Genomic DNA, 17,286 nt, shown 5'->3' on the forward strand with positions numbered 1-17,286 from the left:
TCATACTGGAGCAAGTTCTGCGCCCTCTTACTCAGATGGAAAGCCACTGAATGCCTTACAGGTGCTTCAGATTTACACGCATATAACTTGCAGCAGAATGTGGCTCTTGTACTAATCATGAGGGTGAACAGATGTCCTGTTTTTAAGCCCCGTATTTAAACCCTCCTGCAGGTGTCCCTACTTTTTTTAATCAATGGCCCAGTTGTCCCATATTTTCTGTCCCCTCCCATCAGTACAGGAGGGTCCTGAGGCTGGCCTGCTAGCCAGCTGCCTGCCCACCCACCAGTGCTGAGTGCTGCGGGGTGGGGCGGTCCAGTGGCTGATCGTGGGAGTGCAAGGCTGGTGGTGGTTCAGCACAGCTGCAGCGTGGAGGGCCAGTCATGCCCCCTTCACCCCCTGTCCCGTTCCCAGCCAGCACTGGTTGCGGGGGTTGATGAGTGTGGGCTGGGGGTGACTGGTTATGGGTTGACTTGGCTGCTCCCCATCGGTGCCTTACATGCGTCCTCTCTCCCAGTCTGCTCCCTGCTGTGCCTGTTCACCCCCCACCAAGCCCTGCTGTTTCTCTCTAGCCCCTCCCCACCGCAGTGTGTGCCCCCTCCCGGCGCTGTGCGGACAGCCAGCCCCTGGTCGGATCATTCTGCTCACTGTCACCCATGCTGGCAGGCTCCTTTGTTCCCTCAGTGCCTCTGGCTGGGCTGGCACCCAGGGAAAGCTCAAGACCCTCTGGCCCAGGGTGCCAGTCAGGAGGAGCCAAGCCCTGCGTGTGCCAAAGCCCCACACAGAGCTGGGATGGGGAGTTTCTCCACCCCCAGCAGAGCGCTGCAGTGGCAGGGAGGAAGCGATTTCCAGCCTGTTTGTGCCCCAACCCTGCAGGCTCCACTGCAGCCCCCCAGGCCAGGGCAAAAGCACCCTCATTTCACACTGCCCCGTAGGTCCTGCCCCAGGGAGTGTCGGGCTGTTCTGTCCCCTAGGCACGCTCCCCTGCTGAGCCCCCTCTCTGGCCAGGTTCCCTGAAGCCCCTGCACTCAGGAATCCTAATCCACAATTCAGCCTTAGGGCTTAACACCAGCTCATGCCTTAGGCAGGGGATAGGAAGGGACTGTGTTAGCCAGGGCATAGGTGGGGACTGGGTCATGTTATTGGCCAGCATCAGCTTAGAGGTGATAGCTGCCTTTTGAAGCTACACGGGCAGGTAGGGGCAAGCTGCTTCCAGCCACAGGGGCGTGAGAAGGGGAGAGGGGCAGGAGGGATGCAATGTCCTCTCGAATACATAGGCCATGTCAACCCTACCCCACCCCTAGCTCCCTGTGGCTGGAAGCAGCTCCCATCCCTTCCCTCCCCCACAGCACTGATGGGCTGCTGCTGGCCATGCTCTGCTGTCAACCCTGACAGGGAGGGCGGGGGGCTGTGACTCTGCATAACCCCCACACATTGCCTCAGAGATGTGGCACTAGGTCCAGGAGAGGCTGGTCCATTCCGGGGGCCTAGCCAGGCATGGAGGTTGGAGGGCACTAGGCAGGGAAGGTTGGGTTAGTTTGATCAGTCACCCCCATCCCCATTTGATAACATGGGAGTGTGTGTCACTTCTCCCCATGCAAACCTTAGGGATAAGAAGGTAAATAAAAAGACTCCAGAGACCCAGTATTTCTATAGATCAGGGGCTCAATCACCTTGATGTTAATTTGAACATTTGTACTGCATCGTTCTGATTGATTGCCGTTGAGTGTGAGTAATTTTACCAGGTGTCTCGTATTCAGCACAGGGAAATATGGCCGCCCTCGCTCTGAGTTACTTCGGAGAATTCTTTCCCCGCTATTTGGCTGGTGGGCTTTGCCAAAATACTCATGGTCTGACTGACCCCATGTTTGGGGCTGGGAAGGAATTTTTAATGGGTCACTTTTGCAGAGACCTTGGGGATTGGGTGGACAAGGTTGCGTTCCTCTGAGGCATGGGTCACTTGTTGGTTTCAACTTGTGTAAATGGTGGATTCTCCGTAACTTGACATCTTTAAATCGTGATTTGAGGACTTCGGTGACTCAGTCAGAGACTGCGGCTCTATTACAGGAATGGATGGATGAGGTTCTGTGCCCTACAGCACGCAGGAAGTCTGACCAGATGATCATGATGGTCCCTCATGCCCTTAAAGTCTGAGCTGATGAGACCTGCCTTTTGGCTTGCTCTTGGACTCCTGGCTCAGCTCTGACCCTTGTCTCTGAATCATGGTCTCTGACTGCCGCTGCTCAGCATGAGTGCTCAAGTTCTGTGTTCGAGGGTTTTGTTTGGGGAGATGGTGTTGTTATTCAACAGAAACCTCTGTGTGCGTGGGCTGCATCTAAGCTGGGGGGCTCTGCTGGCACAGATATGCCAACATAGGGTCTGTGGTGTAGATGCACCCTCGGCTTTCACGTAAAAAGTGTTTCAGGTCCTCAGATTTTCAGAAAAAAGGTTGAAAATGTGATCTGAGTCTGTCCTCAAGGCTCAGAAAGCAAAGACACAACGTAAATAATTCATTTATTTCTTTTTAATCTCATTATTTTAAGCCACTCTCATGATTCTTTTTTTAATTTTGATCCTGATAATGGTCTGCCTGAGGCTGGCCGTACTCCCAGGATGAAGAAGTTTGCCATGACATAGCAGCTCTCAGAGGTTTCATTTTTGCTATTCCAGGAAATTAAGACGGAGGAGGCAGAAGACTACCCAGTTAGTAGAAGGCTGAATAAATCCTGGCTGATGTAAGCAGAATGTAGATACAATATTTTTGTTCCTGGGTAAGTAACAGGTTTCTTTGTACAAAGAAGTACATGTCCACTTAATGCAAGGGATGTGGATGTTTGACTGGCGTATCATGCGTCTGGGTTTTCCTGGACATGACCTTCTTTTTGGTCCTCCAGTCTCCATCCAGACAGATATTTGAACCATGCAAAACTCCCCTGAGAATCTATAATCACTTCCATGGAAGTTGTGAGAAAGGGTCTTCCAAGAACTACTGGCCGTGTCAGACCTCGAGATCATATTGGAATCCCTTAGTGCAGCATTTCTCAGACTGGGGGTCCCACCTCAACAGGGGGAGGCAGGAGGGTCGCTAATAGGGTCACCGTGTGTTTGTGTGTTCTGGCTATGCCCTCTTCTTTAGTCCTCTGCTCTCTCCAGGCTGACTAAGGGAAATATGAAAAAATGTCCATGCTTTTTCTTTGCTTTCAGAGCTAAGTGGCTGACGTGGCAGCTGCTCTCAGCCACCCAGCCTGGAAATCATTGCCACTGCCAGCAGCAGCTCAGAAGGAAGAACAGCAATACCACAACTCCCTACACTTCCTTCTCTGCGGCTGGGGGTGGCACTGGCTTCAAAGCTGGGCTCCAGTTCTTTCTGGCCACCCAGCGTGGAAGATAGCAAGGCCACAAGCAGTGGCACAGAAGGAAGTGTGGCCATACCATGCTGCACCACCCTTCTTGCTGTGCTGCTGCTGGCAGCAGTGCTGCCATCGGAACTGGGAACCTCACCCGAAGCCATTCTCTGTAGCCACCCAGCTGAGAAGATAAACCTCCTCCCTAAACCAGCAGCAGTGTAGAAGGAAAGGTGGCAATACCATAACATGCTACCCTCCCTTCTGCGCTGCTGCTGGCAGCTGGTTGGCATCTAGGTTAGGCACCTGACCAATTGCCACCACTCTCCACCAAAGTGAGTGCGGGAGCCCAACCTCTGCTACCACCCCACACCAGGCCCCTGGGAATTCCCTGGGTCGTGTTGACAGGGGAAATGGGGCTTTGGGGAAGAGTTCACAGCAGAGCATGGCCAGCAGCAGCGTTTCAGCACTGTGCAGGATAATGCTCAGGAAGGTGGGAGTAGAGGGTAGGGATGACATCGCCTGTGTATTTGAGAGGTCATCTCTTCCCTCCTATCCCCTTCTCCTCCTCCTCTGTGCTTAGAAACAGCTTGTCCCTTCCTGCCTGTAGAAAGGGTGAGAGGACACCTCATTGAAGTGTCTAAGTGCCTTTCTGGAGAAAAAATGTTAGGTATTAAAGGGCTGTTTAATGCCCCAGAAAGAGGCAGGACAAGACCAGTGGCTGGAAGGTGAAAACAGCCATATTTGTACTAGAAATAAGGCAGAAATATTTCAGTGAGGCTGATTCACCTTTGGAACAAACCACCAAAGCAAGTGACGGAGTCTCCATTTCTTGATGTTTTCTAATGAAGACATGCCTTTCTTCTATGTGCTTGGATCAAAACTCAGCTACTATGATTCCAGGAGGGCTGGGATATGCAGGGGTCAGATTTGATGCTCTAATTGTCCTTTCTGGCCTTAAAGTCTATTAATTAATAAAAAACTAAGTGTAGCATGGGGAGCTGCCTCTCGGGCTTTACTATGTAGCCAGCTTGATCCTCAGACTCAGCTATTAAGTGGAATGATCCAGGGGAAGCCAATCCAACATTCTCAGAGGCTGGTTAGGGTCTGGACATCAACCTTACAAGGGAGAGAGAGACGTGTCAGTGACATCACAAAGACCTGTTGCAGGACCTCAGCCTATTGGGGGACAGTGGCGAGGAGGTGGTGACCTCATAAAGAGACCCTGACATCAGCCAGGAAGGACAGAGGCACAAGACCAGGGCAAGCTCAGACACTCCTATGGCTTTACAACAGCAAGGCTCCTTCTCAAGGTCTCTCCTTGGGGACTGAGAGAGAATTAGGTTTAAAGTATGTGAGCATGAGAGAACCTCGTTGGAGTTTATCCTTCCCTACTACTGAGTTTGTTGTTCCTGTTTAGAAGGTAAGAACCTCAGAGAGGTTTGGAACTTGTTCAGTCTAATCCAGCTGAATTCTAGGCACAGCAATCACTAGGTTAAGGTGGTTTAATTTTCTACCAAGGACTTTGTCCTGTAGAATCAGAGGTGGCATTGAGGGTTTGACCTTTTAGGTTTCCCTTTTCCTCTTTCTCTCACTCTTTCTCTTCTATTGCTTCTTTTCCCGCTTTTCCATTGCTCCTTTCTTCCACCAAGGAGTGGGGGGGAAGGTTGCTGTCACTGTCAGAGGCCCTCACAAAGAGGTGGGGCTGGAAGAGTGCTTGGTGACTTCCCCTCTGGCAATGACTCGGGGACATCTGCTGAGACCCCTCTGAATCACTCTCTCAGGTGGCTATTGACAGGGACCACTCAGGTCCTTTTGTTCTCTCTTAAGATCAAGCAATTACGTTAGAAGCAATTATGTATTTGATCATGCTGCTTCTCTCTGATCGTCTCTGCTCTCACTGTGCCTTCCCAAGGGGGAACACTCACCTCATAGGCCCGGCAGCGGACAGCCTCTTGGAGCCAGCCTGGCGTCAGGAAGCCGGGGTTAAAGGTCACTTTAATCAAATTCAGGGAGGAGGTTGGTGAGTCAGAATAGGACTCTGCTCTTGTGTCCTTGGCTCTCCTGGGACGTTCTGGCCCTGACGCAGAAATTGGCGCACTGAGGGGAAGGAGGCAGGTCAGGATCAATAGAGCGGTGTGTATGCTGTGCAAGCAAACCCACACACACCCCTGGGGCTGAGACATTGTGTTCCCGGTGGAAGGGCTGACTCATTGATGATGGAGCTGGAGAAGAGGATTGTCACTATATGTCTTTGTCTCTCTAGACCAGGACAGTGTTCAGTGTCTGGGCTGGTCACAAACTTTCTGAACTCCTGATTCACAAACAACTCCTCAGGATGGAGACAGACCCCTTGTCCCTCATTGGCTCGAAAGCCCTTAGTCAGAGGAAGGGAGTGACTGCGAGGAGAATTCCCCTCCTCCCCCTCCCCCCGCCCCAAATCTCAGTGCCAATAGAAGAGCTGATTCCCTTCAGGCCCATCTGGTTCTCTGGGAAGGAGTCTGGGACTTTTCTGTGAGCACCATCTCCTGGATTCCATGGTGGGAGCGGGGAGGTTGAACAGGGGAATGAGGATTTGAGGCTCTCACTGCCAAAACCAGCTTGGGCCCTTACTTAAAGTTCCATCTTCTTCTCCTGTCCCTGAGTGAGGAAGGGCCCAGAATAGAACTGCCCTGCCAGCCCTGCCCAAGGCTGTCTGACTGGGGTGCAGGCTAGGAGGGAAAACTGGAAAATGGATTTCCAGTCTCTCCTTTCCAGTTCTCCCCAGTGCTAAGGTAAAACTGCCTCCTGCCCATGCTCACCTCCTAGATCTATTGGAGCGGGTCTTTGTCTGGGGACTCTGCCAGGAGGTTCCCCAGCATGGCCTGCCTGAGGTCAGACAAGGCCTTATGCAGAGCCTGCAAAGGAAGGGTCAGTCACGGGTCACAGTTGGGAAATTGGGGAAACTTCTCCTCCCCGTCAATAGCCCCCTGCTCGGCCAATCAGCATCAAGACGCTGAGACATGGGAAGCTGAGAGGTCTCAACAGACATCCCAAAGGATAGTCCACGAGAGGGGATCAGTCTCAGAGCCATCCAGCCCCCCCCTTTTGTCAGGGCTTCCCACAAAGCCGTAAGAGAGGTGTGGGGTTGTCTCTGAGATTGCCCCTGCCTTGCACCTCTGTCCTACCTGGCTGATGTCAGGGTCTCTTTGTGAGGTCACCACCTCCCGTCGCCTTTCCCCAATAGGCTGAGGTCCTGCCTTTGTGATGTCACTGCCACACCCACCTGCAAGGCTGATGTCCTGCCTCTAGCCAGCCCCTTTGGGCACACTGACTGATCAGAAATACAGCGCTGTCAAACGAGCTACAGACCAACAATGTTCATAGGTGTCATTCAGCGAGTATTGGAGAAGAACTAGCACATTAAAGAGAACCAGGAACTGCACAGGACTTCTACATCCGGTCCAGAGTGTCCCAGGAGAGAGCCAAGGCCATAGGGAGCAGCAGAACCCCGTTGTGATTCACCAGCTCCCTTCCTGAATTTGATGTAAGTGACCTTGACCCCGACTTCCTGATGCCAGGCATAAGCAGCCTGGCTACAATCAGCTGTAGGACTTATTTCAAAAGGAGTCACTGTCAGCCCCTGCGGGCCCCTGGGCAAGGGGGGGCTCTGCGCTCCCGGAAGAAGCAGTGCCAAGGGTATAAGGGGCAGGACCAGGGGCAGCTTTGCACTCCTGGATGGGGTGGGGCCAAGGATGGAAGGGGTAGGGCCAAGGGCGGGCAGCCCATAGTGTTGCCCTGAGTGCAGCACGCCACCCTGCACCCCCAGGCCTTTGTGCTGCCTGGACTGTGCGGTGCGGTGCTCCGGTGTGGTGCTCTGGCAGAGATTTAAAGAGTCTGGGACTCCAGCCGCTCCCTCTGCTTGAATTACCAGCCCCCAAGGCAATTACCCCCTTTGTACCTCTCCTGTCGGCGGCCTGACCGTGGCGCAAATGAAAGCAGAACCTCTAGTTCGGGCGCGGCAGCCTTTCTGAAATGGTGTGCCAAAATTTAACCCTCCTGCCCTGGGCCGTGCCACTCTCCTGGGAGGGGATCTCTACACTGCGCGTCCTACTTGCTCTTCTGCCCTGGGCTCCACTCCGGCTTTTCCTGTGGGGAGGGGAGGAAGCTGGATGCAGGGCGGAGCCTCGGGGTTTCCCCTCCCTGAAAGAAGCCAGTGCTGGATGCTGATGCTGGATCGCCAGAATGGGCTGGGCGGGTTCAGGGAAATGGGCAAGGCAGGGGTGGGTGGATGGGTAACCCCAGGGTGTCCAGCCCTGGTGGGGGTGGGGTCCATGGCACCCTCGCCTTCCTGCCAGGAGCCCAGGCACCCAGAGGCCAACACAGCTTTGGGGCAGGGGGACCCCCCACATGTTTTCCTCTCCCGTCTACTGCCGCCCAGCCTCTGAGCCGCAGCCCGGGCAGCACTCACCCTCACTCGCGCCCCAGCACTCACTCGCACCCCGCCAGCCGGGCTACGTGCCACTCAAATTCAGCTCGCATGCCACTCATGGCACACGTGCTGTACGTTGCCAGCCTCTGCTCTAGTTCTTGACCTAATAGGCTATGTTGTGCTGCGGCATTACGCCGAGAGGCAGCTGCATTTCAGCAGTGGGAGAAGTAATCCTTATTTATAGAGGAAAGTGTATGAATTGCATTGGGATCCTTTGGGAAGACAAGACACATCGGAAAGCTCTCCAGGGTTCTCAGCTTGATACATTTCATCCGCACTGAAACCACGATCCGTTCCCATTGCAGGCAAGTGTTGGAATTATGCCACCATTCACTGTGGCTGAGTCTTTGTAAGAAGAAACCTCAGTTCTTCCTCTCCAAGCATGTCAGACTCAATCAATTCACTCTCCCAGGCCTGGCAGCTGAGTGATTCAACTATTGCTAAGAGTTAAGGGCCTGGCCCTGCAGCTCCATACACAGGGTAACCATATTCCTCCATGCTGAATATGGGATACCTGGTAAAATGACTCGTATTTAAGCAAGTTGAGTGGCAATCAGTCACTTCTAACCATGGGGGAATGGGATAGGGCCGGGGAGGCAGAAGGGAAGAGATGACCTCTCAAATACACAAGCCAGATCCTGCCTGATGGTTCCTGCTGCTAGCCACTCCCACCTGCCTACAGCTGGAAGCAGCTCCCTTCCACACAGTGCCACAGAGTTGGCCATGCTCTGCTGTGAACCTGTGGATGGGCTGTGAACCTGCATGCTCCCCCACATGTTGCCTTGAGAAGATGCAGCACCAGGTACAGGAGAGGTGGGTCCATACCAGGGACCCAGGCAGGCATAGAGGGTGGAGAGCACTGGGCGGGGAAGGCTGAGTCAGTTCAGTCAATCACCCACTTCCCTGAGTGAAGGAGGTGTTTGGGGGGGGGGGGGGGGGGTGTCCCCGTGCAAACCTTAAAAGGAAGATGAATTAAAAGATTCCAGCGACGCAGAATTTGTATTGACCAGGGGCGCAGTCCACTTGTTAATTTTAATGTACTGCATAGTTCTGATTGATTGCCCCTGGATGCTCTTGAGTACAAGTCATTTTACCAGGTATCCTGTATTCAGCATAGGGAAATCTGGTCCCATTAGCTCTAAGGGTATGTCTAGACTACATGCCTCTGGCAACAGAGGCATGTAAATTAGACATACCGACATAGTCAATGAAGCAGGGATTTAAAACCCCCCCGCTTCATTAGAATAAAAATGGCCGCCCCATTGTGCAGGCTCAACTGTTTGTCAGCACAATCCGGCAGTCAAGACAGGGATTGGGTGGCAAGGAAAGTCTTTGCTGACCGATCCTGCAAACCTTATTGCACGAGGCATAAGGGATCGGTCGGCAAAGGCTTTCCTTGCCGACCAATCCCCGTCTTGACTGCCGGTTTGTGCCAACAAACAGCTGAGCCGGAACAATGCGGTGGCCATTTTTATTCTAATGAAGCAGGGGATATTTAAATACCCGCTTCATTGACTATGTCGGTATGTCTAATTTACGTGCATCAGGCGACAGAGGCATGTAGTCAACTCTAGACATACCCTGAGTTACTACAGTCAATTCTTTCCCAGGTGTTTGGTTGCCAAAATATCTATGGTCTGACTGACCCCATGTTTGGGGCTGGGAAGGAATTTTTAGTGCGGCAGTTTTGCAGAGACCACGAGGAGTTGGGTGGACAAGGTTGCCTTCCTCTGCAGCATGGGGCATGCATCACTTGCTGGTTTCAACTAGTGGAAATGGTGGGTGCTTTAAATCAGGATCTGAAGACGTCAGTAACTCCAGGTCCACTCTACTTTAGCAGGCAGTGGTCTGACAGCGTCCGACCTGCAGCGCAGCTACAGCAGAGAAGCTGTCGTTAGAATGTGGGCCCCGAGGCACACACTGAAAACAACTCAATTCTTGTACTTTTATTAGCAATTTATTAACAATCCCGACATGCTGCAATAGAGCAAAGCAGAGAGAACACATAATGTCCAGCACTTGCATTATTCACATCGGCCCTTGTGGGCAGCCTTGAAGAAGATGGCAGAGTGCCAAGAGATGGTCATTGCCCTGGTGTTTTGCACAGCGCACAGGCCCTGAAACAAGCTTGTATCATGTGTTATCAGGTGAGCCGACAGACTGTTGCGCCCCTGGGCAAGGTAAGGGGGGCCCTGCTTGGCGCTCCTGGAAGGGGCGGGGTCCGGGGCAGCCGTCAACGCCATCTGGAGCATGCTGCCTGGGGCTCTGCAGAGCACCACATGGGACTCTGGTGACAATTTAAAGGGGCCAGGACTGCTACAGTAGTGATGGTGGTGACTGGAGCCCCAGGCCTCTTTGAATTGCTGGCCCCCAGGACAGTTGACCCCTTTTCAGCCCCGTTAGCAGGCCTGTGTTATTCTGATACCCAGTGGCCCTCTGCTAATCAGCTGGGTGCATTGAAATCCCTCCTGAACAGCCGCACAAGCACCCAGCTTACAGGGACCACAGCCCATGGTATCTCATACATATTCATTCGGGATTCAGCCCCTTCTCTGAACTTCCAAACCCCGCTTATGTTGGGTTCCCAGGTTCTGTAGTTTAACCATTTACATCATACACATTAGCATTGACGTCAGTTCGTTGCCATAGTATTACAGCAACCAGCCCTTGTGAGTTTGTTATACATATTGCTTAAATGTACCTGAAAATATCAGTAACTCCTATTCTGCACTCTTTCACATCACATTAGTCAACTGGCTTGTTTTTATTTACAGATTGCTCCATCTTGTGTTTTAAGGGCGCTCACCAGTCAATTATGTGCCTCAAGAAAAGCTGTAGACTTGAAGTAGCTATGCTAAACCAGGTTTAGGGTATGCTAAAAATTTCTTGATTCAAGTATAGTCACAGTCCAGATTCTAGAGCAAATAGTTTTAAAAAATAATAGTAATCATGAGTAGATAAAAAGGTTTGGGGGTCTGTTCAAAAGTGTCTGGTGCACCAGATTTGACTACTCCTGGGCTAAACTATCTTACCTTATGGCCACTAAGTCACCTGATTCTTTACTTGTGGCCCGGCCTCAATCGATGCTTGTGCCTTTCCTATACATAAAGCTGGCTACACCTTTATGAATGCTCTGCAAACAGATTCTGGGTTTTCTGAACATGTTCCTAAGAACTGTTTGATGGATGATTTATGAAAAGTGTTCCCTGCCTACAGGCTGCTAACTAGCTCCACCAAGTTTCCTGCTTCAAGAATTCACTTTGTGCTAGTTGTGCTGTGTGATTGGCCACCTAGGTCACATGGCATTGTTTTTGCTGCCTGAATAGATGACTCCTAAAGGCACAATGAACTTTTGGAATGGATGTGTGGACCTTTTGTCCTAGTTTAAACTGAGAATTTGAAGTCATTCACTCATTGTTGCACTAGAACTGGTGGGAGTGTTAGTACAGACCAGTAACAGGTGTGTTTATTAATGCTGTGTTGTTTAGGGTGAAACTGGGTAGTAGCTAGGGATGTTATATTTCCATTAATCCGCTAATCAAGTAGTTGATGGAATTTCCATCGACTGCTCAATTAGTCGATAAGGATGGTGCTCTCTGCCCCACTGCTCCACTCCCATTGAAATTTACAGGAGCCGCCCTCTGCCTCTCTCCCTCTGAAATGTACAGGAGCTGCCCATGGCTCTTGTATATTTCAAACGGAAAGATGCAGCAGGAACCCATGCCAGTGGGGAGCCACAGGTGGCTCTTGTATATTCCAAAGGGAGAGGAGCAGCAGTGGGACCGGGGCAAGTGGGACTGTTTCAATCCCCACTCCCACCGTTTCCCCATTGCCCCCCTAGACCCTGCAGAGATGGTGCTGGGGAGGGGGTCCGGCTTTTAAACTGGCTCCTCCCAGCACCAGCTTGTGCTCTCCCCCGTTGCTGCCTCTCTCTGATAGAGGCAGCAAGGGGTGGGGGAAGTGACTAGTCAAGTTCCTACTCGACTACCTGATAAGCATTTGTTTATGAGGTAGTCGACTAGTCACTTACATCCCTACTAGTATCACAAATCTAATTTACTTATGTTAAGAACATGAGAACAGCCACACTGGGCCAGGTCAATGATCCCTCTAGCTTAGCATCCTGTCTTCCAGCAGTGGCTATTGCCAGATGCTTCAGAGGGAATGCGCAGATGGAGTGATCCTTCCCTGACAATAACTCTCTATGCTCTGCCACCAACATAGCTTCTGCCTTGCCTGGAGGTGGAGTCACTATGCCGATGGGAGAGCACTCGCCCATCAGTATAGCACATGCTCAATAGCACTTCTAGTGCAATATCGTACAGGGAGGTCATGGTTTATGTAGCCACTGATGAGGCTGAAGCAGCCAGCATGCTCACAAAGGGCTAAAAGAGTGAAGGGGGGCAGATAGGTGCAAATATTGCCTGGAGAGGGGCAATGCCCACAGCTGAATTCACAAAGGAGGTGACTAAGGAGCAGGGGAGCAGACTGCCTCCATGGGCCCCTGGGAAAGGTGTCTGTGAGGGGGCATCTCCATGCTCCAGGAAGGGAAGGGCCCTCGGGTGGAAGGGAAGAGCATACACCGTGGCGCGTGCGCGCACACACACATATACACCCCCACGCATGCACACACACACACCCTCTCCCAGCCCTCAGAGCCACCAGGAGCTCATGCTGTGATGCTCCGGCGGTTATTTAAAGGGCCCAGGGCTCAGGTTTCTGTGGTAGCTGCGGCGGTGACCAGGAGCCTTGGGCCCTGAGGTAATGGTTCCCTTTGCCCATCCCCCCCCATCCCATCAATGGGGCTGCTTTAAGGGCAGGAGAGGGAAATGGCATTGGCCAGGGCAGAACCCAGAGGAACACCACCCTATGGAGGTCCATCCTACCAGAGCAGTAAAAATGAACCCAAGAGGACACGGTGTCTGAGACGCCAGTGCAATGTGTCAGTTGCTCAAGAAGGATGCCTTGATCCCTGGCTCCAAAGCAGCTTCAAGGTAAGGAAGGACAAAGAGAGGGAAGGCAAAAGGGGCAGACAAGCCGAAAAGAGCACAGAGCATGTGCAGAATTGTCTCAGGAAAAAAGCAAATCAAATCGTTCGCCCAACATGCCAACTTGCTGATCTGAGGAACTATTTGGTGCCCTGACCACTCTCTTTCCTCTAGCGCTGTTTAGACAGATTCCAATTAATCTCTAGGATAGATTAGATAAGGAGCTTGTATGATTTAGAGGCAGAATTGAAGTGTCTTAATGGAGTGCAAGTGTCCTAACCGCATCTCGGAGCCCTCCCAAAGGTCTGTTTCCATGAGCACTCAGGTAACTTGATGTGTACAGCTGTGCTGAGTGGCCAATGCTTTTCCTTTTCCACTGCCCTTTAGTTTTGATATTGCAATCAATAAAGTGACCCAAGTGCTCAAGCCTCGTATATAAATATCAAGAGCAGAATACACAAAGGGATAAATGTCATGGTGGATTAGAACATCAGCATACTCGCTGCATTAACAAAGCAGGCGCTGCGAGGAGAAAACAAATGATGTTAACCATGTTGTGGTAGAGAGAGACAGACCTTGGGGATCCTCCCTGTGCTGTTTAGGTGACATTCTGGTGATGGCGTACTTCTGGCTTTCCAAGCAGTGAGGCTCATTCTGTGCTTTTGGATGTGGAAGTGTCAAGGAGATTCTGGGTGGCTCCTGGGGAGATGGCTGTGTTGGGTGGGGGACCCCGTGCAGAGGGAGCATGGCCCTCTCTTTCCAAAAGAGCTCAGGGAGCTGGAGCTAGTTTGGATGGAGAAAATACAATCTAAGTGACAGCAAAGCCCCAACCCATCTTGCCATCTCGAGATTCATCTCGTGCCACTGGGAACCCCTGGAGGTTGGCGCTGGGCATAAGAGCCTTTGTCTCATGGCTCAAAATCTCACTTTCTGACTCAGAACCAAGCTGAAGGCTGTAAATGGAGACCCTCAGCCAGAGCCACTTTGAAACTAGCAGCAACACTTCATCGACAAGGGAAATGGCCTGGCACCTCTTCGGAGCCAATAATGGGAAGAGAAACTGGATTGCCTCGAACCAGAACCAGGTCAGCCTTCTTGATGGCAACAGTTTAAAACTCTATCTCATTGGAAGGCACTAGATGGTGCTCAGGAAGAACCTTTTATTACCATTCCTGTTATAGCTTCCAGGCAGAGCTGCAGCACAGAGAGGAGACATTAGTTACCCCCAGAGGATTTCCTGGATGGCGAGCAAAGTCCCTTTAGACTTTCTCGTAGTGCTGCAGAAGTTACAATATGAGATGGGCCTAAACCCAGTCCCTGCCTCAATGTTCCTTTGAACTTTGGTGTGGCCAAATTCTGGACCCTATTTTCTGGGTTGGGCCCTTCCCCAGTCATGATGAAATGCTGCTGTAATGGAACTTGAAGCAAAGGCCCATGCACCTGTAAAAAATGTGGCCAGCCCCTCCCTCATGCCTGCTGCATGTGCAGAGAGAAGATGGATAACTTACTCCGGGAAGATGACAAGGAAGGTCATCTACAGGAAATCGGGTCTGCTGGTTGTCTCCCACTAAGCTCTGTCAGATGTGACCATGCAAGGTGGGAGGAGGGAGGGGAGGGAGCCCTAACAGTTGCAGATGCACATATCACCCAGAGGCAGTTTTCTGGTGTGTGCGCATCACACAGCACAACAGCTGAAGGAGGAGGTATGTGCCTCTCTGGCCAGCCCCTCCGGGCTCATCTACACTACCCACCAGATCGTCAGGCAGCAATCAATCCAGCAGGAGTCAATTTATCATGTATAGTATAGTATAGTATAGTATAGTATAGTATAGTATAGTAATAAATGACCACCGAGCACTCTCCCGTTGACTCCGGTACTCCACTGGAACAAAAAACACAAGACAGAATTGACAGGAGAGCATCAGCTATTGACTTGGCACCATGGTATGTAGGTCTAAGTACACTGACTTAGCAACGTTATTCATAGCTGAAGTTGCATAGCTTAGATTGGCAGCCCTGGTAGTGTAGATCAAGCCTCACTCAGAGGAATGTTTATGTCTGTGTGCTGGGCTGATAGTATGGCATTCAGTGCCTTGCTACATCTCTTCCATTACTGCCTGTGGGTATGTCTACACAGCAGGGCTAAAGTCGAATTAAGCTATGTAACTTGAGCTACGTTAATTGCATAGCTTAAGTCAAAATAGCTTAATTTGGCTTCTGGCACTGACTACGCAGCAGGAAGTTGAAGGAAGAGCACTCCTCTTTCGGCTTCCCTTACTCCTCATGAAATGAGGGTCACAGGAGTCGGAGTAAGACGTCCTTGACATCATTTCGAAATAATGGCTAGCAGTGTAGATGTGCTCTTTGTTTTTTCGGAATAATGTCAGTTATTCCCAGATAACGCTGCTGTGTAGACATACCCCGGGAGTCCTGCACTCACTATTCTGGACTTTCTCCCGTCATCAGCTCATCCAGCATGTGGCCTGAGTCTTATGGGATCCTCATCAGGAGACAGGTCCTTGACAACTATATTCACGGCTCATCTCTTTTGTCACATGAATGTCTGTCCCCCCTCTGGGCTAGCCAATGGAAGGGGGGCGGAGTTGGGGGGGGAGGCAAGGACATATTACCTTGCTCACTGTGTCAGGTGGTTCCTTTCCCAAGGCTGCACTGCAGCGCTGGGGTAAATGATGCTGCAGTCAGCCTTGCCATTAGCCTTGCCGTTTCCAGTCTTCCATCACCTGTGGTGGGCTTGGAGGTCTCGATCCTGCAGATCAGTGGGAGCTTTGCCTGGGAAAGGACCCGCAGGCTTCCAGATTTACTCACCTTTGTGGTATGAGCCCCGTGGCTGCCTTTCTGCTGCGTGGCGTCTCAGTCCCGCCCACTCCATGTGACGGGGTAGCCTGGCATTCTGCTTTCTTTGTGGGAGGGGTGGGGGCTGTTCTCCTAGCAGCCCTGTGAGATGTGACGATTACAATCCCACCCTGGCTGGCCCCTTCATCATCCCTGGTGAGGCTGTGGAAGAAGAGGTAGCACAGGACGGCTGGGTAGCACCGCCTCTTGGCCTCAGCTGGGTGCAAAGTTTTTTTGAGGCCACATAGGAAGGATCAGAGTCTGGGGGTTAAATCTTTCACTCTCCTCCCTCATCCCCATTTTATTCCTCTCACGCTTTCATCCTTCCCTCTCTCTGTTGCTCTGCCTCCCACCTTCCCTTGCTCTCTTTCTCTGGCCCTAGAAATCTTCTCTCTTTTCCTCTTGCACCCTATGTTATCTTCCTTTCGTAATCTCATATGCTCTCTCCCCCTCTCCGTCCCTTTCTCCCCAGGCTCCCTTCTCCCCTGTTTCTCCCTGTCTTTACTCCATGCCTTCTCAGCACAGCCACTGGGACATCTGGCCTTGGGGCCCTGTCCTCTCCAGTGTTACTGCCCTTAAGAGGAGGCCCAACTATTCCTGTACGGCAATGACGATCGTTTCACTGTCTGTATAATGAGATTCTTTGGACAACGATGACCTCTCCCTGGGGCCCTGGGAAACCACCCCACTCCCCAGATGCATCTCATCTTTCTAAGGCATCGTTGCGGCTGTTGCTACAGACGTTCAAGCTCTAGGACAAAAAGCAGCGAAGGGCTATGAGTAAATGGAGATCCTAAGACTCGTTCCATGCCCTTTCCTTTCACTGCCATCCAGGAGCCTCACTTGCCAAGACCCTAATTGGGCCAGACTTTGCTGGAATGGCTGTGAGTAGCATAGTGGCTTTCTCCACAGGTATATTTAATTGGCTGTGCCGCCTGCTGCTGCTGTGGCAATGCCCCAAGAGACAAAGCAGGGAGCCCTTGGCTCTTTGAAATGCCGACCTTTCCCAGGACACTTTCCAGCTGGATTCTCCTCTCTTAGGAGCTGGAGAGAGGGGCTGAGGAGGCAACATGTGGGAAGTCTGAGTCGAGAGAAACCACATGGGAACAGGCAGAGAGGGACCTACTCAGACTGGTAACTAGGGCTCAGCAAATAAGTGATTTTCAGGGGGGTGGCCATACTAGAAATCTGAAAAAAAAAATCAGGAAACTTCAAACCAAAGCTGATTTTTTCTTCCTCGACAAACACACAAACCAAAAAACTGTGTGTGGCAAACACAACTGTGAACACTGTTTGGAAGAGACACAACAAAATGAACCACATGGACTGTTTTGAATTTCCCCCCTCATTTTTTATCCAGCCAAAACTGATTGTCAAATCCAACCCAAATTCATCAATAGTTTTGGTCTCCAGAAAACAATTTTTTTGGGCAAACTTTACTATCCAGCCAATTTTTTTCCCCACCTCTACTGGAAATGTTCCCTCCTAGTATGAATTGTGGGAGCCACCTCTTCAAATGCTTATGCCGACCAGTCAAATTGTGTCTGAATCCCATTGAGGTGAACAGCCACGTTCAAACCGCCTGTAAGCACTGGTTTTAAAATAGGTATGAGGAGTGCTGCTGCTGGGAATC

At 51.4% G+C, this 17,286-nt stretch overlaps 1 protein-coding gene and 1 long non-coding RNA gene across 3 annotated transcripts in view; one reads left to right on the forward strand and one right to left on the reverse strand.

Moving 5' to 3' along the window:
• Positions 1–2,514: 2,514 nt before the first annotated feature.
• On the reverse strand, positions 2,515–6,559 carry LOC142819101 (uncharacterized). The gene is made up of 3 exons (XR_012896813.1): positions 6,143–6,559; positions 5,270–5,441; positions 2,515–4,460 (listed from the first exon to the last, which is right to left on the reverse strand). It is a non-coding gene; the product is annotated as an uncharacterized LOC142819101 (long non-coding RNA).
• CASKIN2 (CASK interacting protein 2) overlaps positions 4,648–17,286 on the forward strand; it is a 141,851-nt gene continuing 129,212 nt past the window's right edge. Inside the window, exons 1-2 of one of the 2 annotated variants that reach the window (XM_075903680.1) lie at positions 4,648–4,764; positions 6,719–6,867. The gene's annotated coding sequence lies outside the window, so the exon portion shown is untranslated. Of the gene's footprint in view, positions 4,765–6,622; positions 6,868–17,286 lie in introns of those variants that run through there. The other variant, XM_075903679.1, reaches the window with a different exon arrangement.

This window comes from Pelodiscus sinensis, chromosome 20 (genome assembly GCF_049634645.1).
Source record: "Pelodiscus sinensis isolate JC-2024 chromosome 20, ASM4963464v1, whole genome shotgun sequence".
Lineage (NCBI taxonomy): Eukaryota > Metazoa > Chordata > Testudines > Trionychidae > Pelodiscus > Pelodiscus sinensis.